The following is a 13,062-nucleotide window of genomic DNA, read 5'->3' as shown; positions in this document are numbered from 1 at the left end:
CACGAGACGCCCCACCTGGGCTGGGGAGGAGCAGGTGTGCCAGCTGCTGCAGGGGGAGCCCCGCCCAGGCCAGTGAGGGCCGGACCATCCAGGCCGGCCTGCCCCCCTCCTCCCTGAGGGCCTGGGTGCGCTGCCCTGCCCCCCGGCGGCCTCGCCCACACAGGCTGCCCCGGGCGCCTGGTAAATGGGCCGGGAGGGAGGAGAGGAGGCCGCAGCCTGCGCAGCGCGTCCCCGCCGGGCAGGAGGCTGGAGTGATGAATGGGGCCGGATTCATACCGCGGTGCAAGCCTGCAACCCAGGCATGTGCCTTGACCAGGAATCAAACTGTGACCTCCTGGTTCATAGGGCAGCATGTATCCTCGGGCAGAGGCCCCGAGCCGGTCTTGGGGAGCAGAGCGGAGTGGGGGTGCCAGCCGCCCGCTCCGGCTCCCGCGCAGGCCTCAGTCAGTGTGAATGTTACTGCAAGGTGAGTGCTCCCGGCCGTCCCCCCTGCTCCTCACTCTGTGCCGCTCGGCTCTGTGGCTCAGCACCGCCCTGCACAGCGGCTCCTGCGCGTCCGAGGTCCGAGTGCCGCATCTTCTTCTTGGGGTTCTCTTGCTGCCCCCCATGGCCCCCGCCTCCCCCCCTTCTGCGCTCAGCACCTGCTCAGCGACCTCCTCCACAAGCTCCCTCCTGACCCAGGGTCGTTGGCTGGGTGAGGGGAGGGCAGGCCTGCATCCCGCGCCCTCGCCCAGCAGGGGGCGCCCCGTGGAACCCCACATTCTCTTCCTGGGAAGAGGTCCCAGGCAGGGGAGATGCCCCTGGCTCCGCCTCCCATGGGCATCTGTGGGGGCACCCTCAGACCCCCAGCTGCCCGGGAACCCCCTGGCTCCGTCCTCCCCCGACAGAGGCGGTCCCAGGGGCCAGAGCGTGGCCAGGAGCCTCCCGCTTCCCTGCCTCCCACGGGGTGGTTTGCTCCTTCTGTGGGCGTTTGTGACTCTGCCTTTTCTCTCTGGATGGGGCCGCTGCTCCGTAGGCCAAGCAGAAACCATGGAGCCGGCCGACATGGCGACAGCAAAGGTAGGATGGAAGTGCTGCCGGCCGCACTGTGCGTAAGTGGCTTCGCTGCACCTTCTGTTCGGTTCGCCGCTCGCCCCTCCTCTCCCTCAGCCCCCTCTCCAGAGCTCCGGGCTGGTCAGAGCAAAGGGACCCGATGGGGCGTGAGGAGCGCGGAGGGGAGGAAGGCTGGGTCCCACTCAGCGTCCTGCACCGGGTGACCGGCGGGCGTGGGTCAGCCGCAGCGGGGCCTGGGCAGAGCGCGGCCTGGCTTCCTCTCGAGCTTCGTCCTGTCATTGCTCTTCCCCTCCTGACAGTTGCCCCTCGCCTTTATTTCCCTCTGCTTCCTGTCCTCCCTGCACTCTGGAGCTTCCTGCATCCAGTGGTGCATCTCCACACTTTCTGTTCACCTTCTGTGCGCCCTCCTTTCCCTCGGACTGTGGGAGGAGCCCTGGGTGGGGTCGCTGTGGGCGGGGCAGGTGCTGGCCGTGGGGCTGGCGAGGATCTGTCTGAGTGGTGGATGCTGCTGCCATTCCCTCCCACCGCTCCTTGATGCCCCAATGGAAGTCCGGCCTGGGCGCCTCTTGGGGATGGGACCAGGGTGCTGTGTTGCGAGGACCCCACGGCTGCTGGAGGGCATCCCGAGACAGATTTCTAATCTCGCCTGAATCCTGCTTGCAATGTGCAGTTTGTTTTTCTGTGCATTTTTCCAAACAAGGAGCTTGAGCCGCTGGGAGTGGAGGAGGGATCTAAGGAGCCCTGTGTCAGCCCCAGCCCAGCCCCAGCCCAGCCCCAGGCCCTTGTGCAGGAGCGGCAGGGCGTCCTTCCAGAACACCTCAGCCCTGGCTTTGGGGCCTTCCTCTGGCCGGCGGCTGGGCCTCCTTTACCTCAGAGGGGAGACTGGATGGGGCGCAGACTCCTGGAGCACGTTGGGTGTCCTGTGAGGTGGGCGGCGAGGAAGCAGCCGTGCTGAGGGCAGGGATGTGTCAGTGGTGAGGACACATTGCAGGGATCACAGGACTAGGGTCCTGGCTCCTTCCTCCTGCTCCCACATGCTGTGTGACCCCATCCAAGTTACTTAACCTCTCTGGGCTTTCATCTCCTCTTTGGCACATTGGTGAAAACCACATGCATCTGTTGTTTTAACTCGCTTAGATCTGTCACATTTGCCAAGGAGCTAGGGAGGAAAAAACAAATGAGAACAGGCCCCGCTGGACTCCTCGATTCCCTGACTCACCCTCTCCCTCCTGCCTTGGTCCCTCTCCCCTCGCTTTCCCATCCGTCAGCAAACAGTGGAGTGCCCACTCCGAGAATGGCTGGTGCCAGGTGCTGGGCCCCCTGGCAGGGCGTAGAGGCAGCCACGGGAGCAGACATCGGCACCTGTGTCTGGGTCCGAACAGTTTGCCCCGGGTGCTGCGGCTGCAGTGCCGCCCTCTCTGCGTCGAGTGCCACCCCTCCCCAGGCTCACATCCCCTACACACCTGCCGCCCAGCTGGCACTGACGTTCTAAGTCAGCCGTGGGCAAACTACGGCCCGCAGGCCGGATCCGGCCCGTTCGGCTCTTCTATCCGGCCCGCGGAGCCGAAAGAGCGGAGGGTTCTCTTGCTCTCCCCTCCGCTCCTTCACCAGCAGCAGTGTTAACATGTATTAGTTCACACAAACACTCCATCCATGCTTTTGTTCCGGCCCTCCGGTCCGGTTTGAGAACCCATGGTGGCCCTCGAGTCAAAAAGTTTGCCCACCCCTGTTCTAAGTGGTTTGGGGTCGGCCAGGGCTGTCCAGGGAGCCGTGGCGAGTGCTGGGGAAGAATGGGGGCTGGGAGTCACCCGGTTAGTTCGGACACGCATGTCTGTGCTTGTGTCTGCAGGTGGGGGGGGGGGGCACAGAGGCAGCTGTGTTTTCGTGGCCTTTGCCCCCCTCAGTCTGGATTGCAGGTCCCCTAATCAGGGGTGGACTCCCCCGGGGCGGGCCCATCCCGAGGCGAGCATGCCCTCTCAGGACCTGGGCCATTGAGGGAACCTGATCGGTCAGATCCGACGCCAGTGACCCTCAGCCTGGAATCCTTTTCCTCTGACCTTCTCCGGCCGCAGCCCTGGGCGGGAGCCCGGTCCAGGTGTCTTCCCTGGGCCCCTGGGCCGCGGAGGCGCTGGGGTGGGCGTTAGGGGAAGGTCCGCGAGCAGTCACGTGCCTCGGCGTTTTTCTGGGCAGCGTGCCCTCATGGGGCTCTCACGCGATCCCGTGAGCGATCAAGACGCTCCCCTAAAGAAGCTGTTGGCGCCCTGGCCGGGTGGCTCGGTTGGTTGGGTGTCCCGGGCACCAAGATGTTGCCGGAAGTGCAGGAGGCAGCCTGTCGGTGTTCCACTCTCACATCGATGTTTCCCTGTCTCTCTCTCTCTCCCCTCCTCTCTCTGCACAAATCAAGAAAAATACTTTTTAAAAGAGAACCTGTTTGCGTTTTGCTGGCCAGGGACAGAGAGAACCTATGCGTTACGGCTGATGGGCTGAGTTCACTCTGATAATGTGCAAAGGCAGTGGGACTGCTCAGTAAAAGCCTTATGGCGACTCACGGTAAGTCCTTTGCGTGTGACCTGGACATCACGTTCTTATGTCCAAGTGCATGTAAATGCCCCCTTTCTGCAGCCCCCTCATTCCTGGGGCGCTGTGCCCAGGGTTTCCCGTAACCCCAGGGAGCTGAGTCAGTTGCCCGGGAATGACGCGGCGTTGGCTGGGGTGGCCCTGGAGGAGGCACCACCTGCAGAGGCTGTGCCAGCCCCTGGGCCGGGCTGTGGGGCGCGGCTGCGCCCCGGGACTCGGGGGTCTGAGCTGTCGCACATCTCTGGGCGCAGCGTTTCTTTCTGAGGTTACAGTTCCAGACTCAGTCCGTCTGATTCCTGACGTGACCGTGTTGGATGCGTAGATGATAAACTGGGTCCTGACAGTTTCTGTTTCAGCCTTGAGGAAGGTTAATAGCATTCATGCACCCACTCCTTACCCGTTACAGGGCGTCAGAGGGGTCTTCCAGGGAAGGCTCAGGGTCGCTGTGAGCAGATGCTCGTGGGCTGGGGGAGACCAGTGAGGCAGCAAGCAGCGGTGTCCTGGAAGCCCAGGTCACCAGGGAGCACAGCAGCTCTGACGTCGCCTGGGCGGCCGGAGGGCTTTCCAAAGGAAGTGGTTCCTAGGAGAAAGGAGGCGTGGGTGGGCTATCGGGTGGACAGAGAGGCGGGCGAGCTCGTCCTGATTTGGACACATCTGGGTTCAGACGGTGGCACTGCTGCTTCCCGGTGCTGTGAGCCTGCGTGGGTCCTCTTGGCCTTTCCTCGCCTCAGTCTCCTCATCTGTCAGTGAGGGTGATGCTGTCGACCCTGAAGGACTGCTGTGAGGACGAAAGGAGATAACGTAGGTGTTCCCTGAGCAGGAGGCGGGAGAGGGGACAGCGGGACCTCGCAGAGCCCAGGCCACGACACGTCGCTGGGCAGGCTGTAGCGGTGGGAGGCACGTAAGGACAGGAGGCAGGTGCTGAAACGGAGTTGCAAGCAGGAAGGGACACGCCGGGCACCTCCTGAGGCTGTGCGGAGATGCTAGCATATCCGAAAAAGTGCTTGTCAAAGGAAAAGTGGGAGGGCTGGGGTACTGGTTGGCGTGCTTTTGAAAAAGTACTCCCTGGCTGCAAAGTAGGCAAATTGATAATTTTCTCATCTTGTGCCATCTTTGACACTTTATTTATTTTTTTACATGCCTTGTCTATCTTTCCCCACTAGACTATAAGCTTTTTAAGGACAGGGGTTGTGTGTTTTTAAGTCACAAAACCCATAGCATCTAGCATATTAGTTGGTGTGTAATAGATGCTCAATTAATATTTGGTGAGTAAACACATAGGAGAGGTAGTCATACCTGCAAGCCTAAGGACCAGAACGAAAGGCAGCTAAAAACCGACAGCAGGAAAGCAGCTGGAGTCGTGTTCAGGACACGACTGGAGCTGGAATGGCATGACTCTCTACCCAATCACATTGGCGGCGGAAGAGTGTCTGACCGGGTGACGTGGCCGCTGGCGGTGCTGTCTGTGAGGTGGGCATCGGGGTCGGGGGCAGCGTGGGTGTGCAGGGCAGTGGGGGGTTCCAGGTGTCTGACCGGGTGACGTGGCCGCTGGCGGTGCTGTCTGTGAGGTGGGCATCGGGGTCGGGGGCAGCGTGGGTGTGCAGGGCAGTGGGGGGTTCCAGGTGTCTGACCGGGTGACGTGGCCGCTGGCGGTGCTGTCTGTGAGGTGGGCATCGGGGTCGGGGGCAGCGTGGGTGTGCAGGGCAGTGGGGGGTTCCAGGTGTCTGACCGGGTGACGTGGCCGCTGGCGGTGCTGTCTGTGAGGTGGGCATCAGGGTCGGGGCAGAGGGGATGTGCAGGGCAGTGGGGGTTCCGCGTTCTAGCTTGGAGGCCCTGAGGCTCCAGGGAAGGTGTCCAGGGACGGTGGGAATCGGGGTTTGAGGTAGGGGAGTCTCGGTAACAGTACATGTATGTTTGGGAAGCACAGGTATATTTAAGGCGTCGTTAAAGCATTCAAGGCTCGGTCAGTCATCGTAAGAAGGGCTATCATTGCGCGTGGGGATGGATGTTAACTAGTTGTACTGTGGTGACCATTTTGCAATATACAGTTGACCGGTGAACAGCGTGGGGGTTAGCGAGGCGCACTCAACCCCCACTCCCCCCTGCCCCCCGCACAGCTGACAAGCCTAGTGCTGACTGGAGGGAAGCCTTACCGACAGCATACACAGCCAGTTAACACGTATTTTGTATGTTATATGTTATGTACTGTGTTATATGCTGTAAGAGAAAAAAATTGGTACGGTGGGGCCTTGACTTACGAATGTCCCGACTAACGAGTTTTTCGAGATATGAGCCGTCTCTCAGCCGATTTTTTGCTTTGAGTTGTGAGCTAAAATTCGGGTTACGAGCCAGCTTCAGATACTCCACCGCTAGTTGGCGCAGCGAACGTCACAGTGAACGCCACAACATCAGCCCAGCATCACGTGTCTCACTCGTTCACTTTTTGATTTGACATACGAGTAATCTGAGTTATGAGCTCTGTCAAGGAACGAATTAAACTCGTAAGTCAAGGCCCCACTGTATTAAGAAAATCATAAGGAGGAGAAAATACATTTATGGTAGTGTACCTATTTATTTTTTTAAAATTCATATATAAGTGGATTGTGCAGTTTAAACCCGTATTGTCAAGGGTCAACTGTGTGTGTGTGTGTTCATATTGAATCACCATGCTGTGCACTTAAACTAATATAATGTGATATATATTATATATAACATTGACATCATAAAAAAAATACTAGGTCAGGACCCCTGCAACTGAGGGACCACCTCGTGAGCAGGGCACTGAGCTGCGGGAGCCCAGTTCCGAGACAGGCTCTCCTCACAGTGGAGGGGGAGGTCGCCGGCTGCGGGAGGTCGCCGGCTGTGGGAGGTTGCCGGCTGTGGGAGGTCACAGACTCAGACGCCTGCCTCATAGCAGAGTCTGCACGTGTGTAGATTTTGTAGAGAAATTGGAAAAAGTTGGTGGACTGAAGCAGAATTGCCAGATATTTATTTTATCTATAAAAGATAGCAAAACTTAAACTAAAATATAGAATTATCACCGCCATTATTCATCCTATATAATAAAGAGGTGATATGCAAATCGACCATCACGCCCTCACAAGATGGCTGCCTACGACCTGGCCAGCAGAGGGGTTAGTGAGGGACGACCAAATGACTGGACAGCAGGTTGCATGGGGCGACCAGGTCAGCAGGGGAGCAGTTGGGGGCAACGCGCCTCCCCCGCCTCTGCTGCAGGTGGGCAATAAGGAGGGATCGGGCTTAAGCTGGTAGGGGGACATCCCCTAAGGGGTCCTGGACTGCAAGAGGGTGCAGCCCGGGCTGTGAGACTCTTCACCCTCCCTGCCCCCCGCCCCACCGTGCACAAATTCCGTGCACCAGGCCTCTAGTATTTAAGTAATATTTTAACACAAAATGTAAAAGGACATGTTATTAAAAATTAAAAATTCAGTCCCTAGCTGGTTTGGCTCAGTGGATAGAGTGTTGGCCTGTGGACCAAAGGGTCCTGGGTTTGATTCTGGCCAAGGGCACATGCAAAGTTGCGAGCTCCATCCCCAACTGGGGGCATGCAGGAGGCAGCCAGTCAATGATTCTCTCATCATTGAGGTTTCTATCTCTCCCTCCTTCTCCCTTCCTCTCGGAAGTTAATAAAAATATGTATTTTTAGAAATTCAGTATATTTAGATTTTGAAACGTATCAGGTTGCCCTTATTTTTCTTAACTGTTCACAGATGCAGGTAGGAACTTCATCATGGTGCACACAGCACTTTGCCCCCGAGTCAGCACAGGAGGCTGGTGCCTCCGTACGGAAGGAGTACCTGCTGAGTCTCTCTAGTCGCTGGACACGGTGCCGAGCTCCGGCGTCCTCACGACTAGGCCGGGCTCACGATGCTGGCTGTGATGTTAGGAGAACACAGGAGGCAAAAGGCCCGGGATACTTTTGAGCCTTTTTCCAACCTTACGGCGCTGATGAGAAAAGGCCTGAGGGTGGGCAGGGAACCGTCAGACTCCGCCCAATGGGATGCAGCCTGCTCCATCCACACTCACGCACTATTGGCAGCAACAGAAGCAGCTGATGCTGACACCTGTCTTGCAAATAGGAAGTTCTTGCCTCCATAAAGGATGGTAAATAAATATTGGATCCTATTTCTGGCTAACTCTTTTATGTTAAGACCAGAGTAATCAAAAATAATTTTCACAGACAGACTTGGTATAGGTTAGCTGAGAGTATTCACTATTACCCGTTAGCTCAGTGGTCGGCAAACAGCGGCTCAACAAACCGTGGCTTGCGAGCCACATGTGGCTCTTTGGCCTCTTCCACAAATACCGGCTCTTCCACAAAATACCGACTTCTGCGCATGGGCCACGAAGTTTCAGTCGCACTGTATGTGCGCGCCCGCATGTGGTATTTTGTGGAAGAGCCACACTCAAGGGGCCAACGAGCCACGTGTGGCTCGAGAGCCACGGTTTGCCAACCACAGCATTAGCTGATTGAAAAATTGGCACAATGATTAGGGACCGACGCTCACTTTGGAGAGCAGGCGTACTCAGATGACCCGCGCTCTCTCGCAGAGCCCACGGCCTTAAACTCTTCACGGTATTTACTGTAGCACCTCCCTCCTGCTGTTCTTACCAGACCACAAGCTTCTAGAGACCAGGGAGGACATTGCATTTATTGTTGAAATATCGTGATTTGCTTGGGGCATGAACATATTGGGCCCTCGATAAGGATATATTGTTGGGTAAATAAATAGCTGGTTGCTCTAACGGAAATATTACCAAATGAAATTACAAGAACATCCCCCACAGAATCAGGGACATGAGAACTGTTATTCCAGTGGAGGAGGCGGCGGAGGCGGGGCCCAGGAGCGGAGGCTGCTGCTCTTGCAGCCCAGTGAGGGGTGGGCTGTGGGGACAGTCTCGATGCTGGTTTGTGTGCCAGGCACAGACTCGCCGTTGCGTCACCGTGTTGTGCCATCGGCCCCTGAACACTCTCCGGCTGTTGTCCTTGTCACGTTTCCCCAGTGGAGCTGAGGCTGAGAGGCGGGAAGGGACTGGGTCAAGGTCACACAGGGGTTCCGCGGGGCTCTGAACTCGTCTGATCAGGTCCCCAGCGGAGCCGCAGCACACGCTCTGGGATCGTGTCCGCCCGTCAGCTAAGCGCGTGGCATCTGCAGCCTCGTCATGTCAGAAGCCGCCTCTGCCAGGACGGATTCTGCGTGTCCTTGGCCAGGAGACGCTCGCTGTTAAACACGGTACCGCTCCTTCACCTGCGTGTTCACGGCAGCGGCTCCGTGTGACTGAGCTGAGAGGCACAGGTGCTGGTCCCCAGCACCTCCCGCCACCCGATTTCCTTCTGGGAATAGGAGGAGCGGTGGGGCAATGGAGACCCGCCCCCTCTTCCGTCTGCATGTCGTCAGAATGCGGCCTCGGCGTGTCCACACTCCTGCTGGGGGGTTTCTCTGAGGGGCTGTCCCCTTCCTGGCCTCCCAGGGCCACCCTCTGTCTAGCAGCAGGCGCGCTGTGACCCCGACAGCTGATGGAAGAGACGGGAACAGCCCTGAGCAGGCTGCGCTGTGCAAGGGGCAGCAGTGGTTTGGGGGGGAAGGGAAGGGGAGGTGGAGGCAGGGTGTCTCTGAGGTGCCCATTGCAAACAGCAGGGCCAGGGAAAGTAGTTCTTTTTCATGCCAGGAAGTCTCCATGGAGAAGGGATGCCAGAGAACTTAGCGGGCTCTGCAGGAGGTGAGCGAGGGAGGCAGTTCCTCCTGCCTGGCTGACGGAAGGGGGGGGGAGGGGCTCGGCCTGCAGCAGGTCCTCTTTTCTCCAGCTTCCACTCCTCTCGTCTCGGGGAGCAGTTCCTGGCAGTTGGGTCATTTCTTAATCGGTTACGTGTGGGTCAGTGCTGCCCGCTGGTGCCGTGAGGAGCAGGTGCACAGCGTGGAGACCACCCTATGGTCGGGGTGCACAGCCCGCGTCGGGGGGGTGGGAGGGGAGCCCTGTGCCTCCACTCCGTGTCGGTGAAGGAGCCGGGGTGGGATGAAGCCTCCTGGAGCTTGGCTTTGACCTTCCTGTGCTGTGGGTGCTGGAAGCACAGGCTGGATTAGCAGATTGTGAAGGAGGGGCAGAGGGGATGGGGCGGTCTGTCCTCTCCCTTCGCTCCGGCGCCCTCAGTCAGTCCTGGCTCAGGCTCAGGCGGGGGAAGCATTGAGATGAAGGGACCCACCTGCTTCCCACACAGTCTGTCAGCTCTGCTGCTCTGTGTTCTCTGCCCGCCCTTCCCCGTCCTCCCTCCCTTCCCCCCTCCCAGCAGTGGACCTTGGGGCTGGAGGACAGGGGTGCGCAGGGGTCCCTAAGGTCGAGGGATGGGGGGCTAGGAGGGCTCCCAGCTGGGAGCTGACACAGATGCACAGGCCAGAAGGCAAGGCCAATGCCTGCAGTCACACCATCACCCCAGAGCCAGTGACTAATAGTGGCAGAGGGTGGAGAGATGCCTCCGGGGAGGGGGCAGGGAGGCGGGGGAGGGCCAGGGAGGCGGGGGAGGGGGCAGGGAGGCAGGGGAGCACCTGACCAGGCGCCTGGCCATGGCCGTGGCCATCTGCCGCCCTCACGGGCTCTCCTGACTGCGCCTGGGCGTGTGGAAGGTTCTGGCTGGAGGACGAAGAGGAGGCTCTCCCTCCCCCACGCTCCTCTCGCTGCCTGACCTCCAAAACGCTCCTTAAATATAACACTCTCAGCGCCTGCCGCTCTGGAGCCTGGGCCTCGGTTCCCAGCGTGACTGCAGCGGCTCTGGCCCAGTTTGCAGCTCTGCCGCCCTGCCTCTGGGCTCCACCGGCCGGGGCGCTCTCCCAGGAGCGGGCACAGGGGGAGCAGCCCGGCCCAGGAACTGGAGACAGAAAGCAAGCCTCAGGGACCAGCCTGCTTTCTGTTTCTGCTCCACATGTGTCCCCTGTGATTCCCCAAGGTCAAGGGGAGGCTTGCCTTCTGGTGGCGGAAGGAGCCACGGTGGGCAGGTGGGAGTCGGGGGGCCGGCTCTCCCTGGGGTGCACAGCTCTCAGGCTCCCCTCCGCGGGGCCTTGGGTGTCTGCCCAGGGCCCAGAGGCTGCCCTGGCTGAAGACCTCTTGCCATCTAGTCCCTGCCTCAGGATGAGGCTAAGGCGTGTTTTTGTTGGATTAGGGAAGGTTCATAGGAGACCAGGAGAAGGTCAAGGCAGCTAAAATCAAAAAGGAACTTTTTCCGACTTTCATTCAAACCCAGTGAAGTTCAGGAGAAACCATTGTAACCAGAAGCTTGGAACCCTGCAGACCAAACTGGTGTTAATCAGACCATGTAAACACAACCAACGCTGGCGTTCCCATGAGCCTTGGGAGGCCAATTTTTTGAGCTCAGATTTTTGAAAATGCAGATAATACAAAACTCATCATAGTTGATCTTTCACACCACCACCCCGCCTCCCATGGGGCTGCTCACAACACCCAGGGGGTCCCAGTTCCTGCGCTTATTTTGAAATGGTTTCTGCTACGTGCAGAATGGATGCGTGGTCATTATAAAGTACTACATATACATAAAGCACGCTGGCAGGAGAAACAAACACGGTGGCCATCTCACCTGTGCTGCCCCGCCAGGGGTGACCACCTTTCTGAATGTTGAGTTTGTCGTCCCTTGATGTTGCATTTTATGGGTCCAGAATGCAGTGGTCTCCCCTTCTCTGTGGGGGGTACGGCCTAAGGCACCCCAGGGATGCCCCAAACCGTGATCAGTGCTGAACCCTATATAGACCCTGTTTTTCCTCTGAATACATATTTCCATTTCACAGCTTCTCTCTGGTCCACCAGGTTACAGCATCGTCACTCTTGCGTTTGGGGCCATTATTAAGTCAAATAAGGGCGACCTGAACACGAGCACTGCGAAGCTATGACGGGCCATGTGATGCCAAGTGGCCGTGGGTGGGTGGCACCGCCGTGTGGATCTGCCGGACCAGGCATGAGTCATGTCCCAGGAGGGCCGGAGGGGATGGGATGAGATTTCCTCACTCAGCATGGTGTGCCATTTAAATTGATGAATTGTTTAGTTCTGGAATTTTCCATGTAATAGTCTTCCACCCCAGTTGACCAAGGGTAACTGAAACCACAGAGAGTAAAACTGAGTAAGGGGCTGCGGTACTGATATGGACATAACCACCTGTCTGTCTGATCCATCCCTTTAGCATGTGTTCTACACACGGGGTCATGTCATACGCACTCTTCACTGGTTTGCAGTCGGTGGGGGGATCCGTGAGGTGTTCGGGGATGCAGTTCTCAGCATTCCTACATGATACCAGTGGTGGTTTTCCTGGGCAGCTGAACAGTATACACTTCCTCTAGCTCCTTCCCAGCCTTGATTTTGTAAGACTTTGATTTTCACCGTGAGACGGGCTGCGGTGGCCTCTCACTGGAATTTAGATTTGCAGTTGCCCGAGTGCTAGTGAGGTCAGGCGCCTTTTTATGTCCTTATTGATCATCTTCTCTCCTGAAGGTGCTTACTAATCATGTGTCGATTTTCCTAATTTTTTTCTTTTTTCTTGATTTTTAGAATTTTAAAATATATTTTGTGAACAGATCCTTTTTCAGTTACAACCAGTGTGTCCCCCAAAATGTAGACACACTTTAACAGCTGATAGCTCAGTTTTGAAAATGAAATGCATCTTAATAAATGCTGCCTCTCTAGTTACTCAGTGTGTGTACACCTTGTTGGGGACACCCTGTATGTCACACATATTTCCTCCCAGAAAAGCCTTATCTTTGCTCTCTATTTCTGACCAATTATGATGATCGGTGGCCGTCCTCTGTCAGCCCTCTCCTTCGCAGGCTGCTTTTGGGAACTGTTGGGCAGAGAATCAGGCAGCGATCTGCGCGAGGATCACTTTGTAATGACCACCTGTTGGGGGAGGTAGTCTCTCCTCCGTGTTGGCGGCCAAGGTTAGGACAGGCAGCTTCCTCAGCACAAGGTGCGTTTCTTCATGTTTGTTCTGGGGGTGGGTGGCCGGCCTGGGCCTGCCATGGAGGGCTCCCCTCACACAGTCAGCAGGGGCTCTGGGTGGAGCCCCACTGCTGTCCGCGAGGCCTGAGAAGCGCAGCTTCTGCCAGCGCCCCTGGGAAACCCACCCACCGGCGTCTCCTTGACTTCCTGGGTTTCCATCCTCATTAAGTCTGTGGCCTCTAACTATTTCTCAGCTGGATAATATTTGGTAGCTCACCAAGCATTTTAAAAGATTGTTTTTCTTTCTAAATGGCTCATCTGGTCCAGCATTTCTAGTTGTTTTTAGCAGGAACGTCCATCGGGATGTCTCACCTGCCATATGGCGAGAATGGGAGACTTCAGAACTCAGCTTATTTCAAAAAAGTCTCCCTCTTCCTAACATATGAGTATCCAGGACTGACGCACCTGCCCGGCCA

At 57.4% G+C, this 13,062-nt stretch overlaps 1 long non-coding RNA gene across 1 annotated transcript; it reads left to right on the top strand.

Annotated features, from left to right (window-relative positions):
- The first annotated feature begins 352 nt into the window (after positions 1-352).
- LOC107184167 lies at positions 353-3,671 on the top strand. The gene is made up of 3 exons (XR_001514993.1): positions 353-466; positions 1,016-1,059; positions 3,503-3,671. It is a non-coding gene; the product is annotated as an uncharacterized LOC107184167 (long non-coding RNA).
- The last annotated feature ends 9,391 nt before the right edge of the window (positions 3,672-13,062 follow it).

The sequence above is a fragment of the Myotis davidii genome, unplaced genomic scaffold, assembly GCF_000327345.1.
Source record: "Myotis davidii unplaced genomic scaffold, ASM32734v1 scaffold803, whole genome shotgun sequence".
NCBI lineage: Eukaryota > Metazoa > Chordata > Mammalia > Chiroptera > Vespertilionidae > Myotis > Myotis davidii.
Note: the sequence above shows the minus strand (reverse complement) of the source record. Positions and strands in the feature narration are given on the sequence as shown.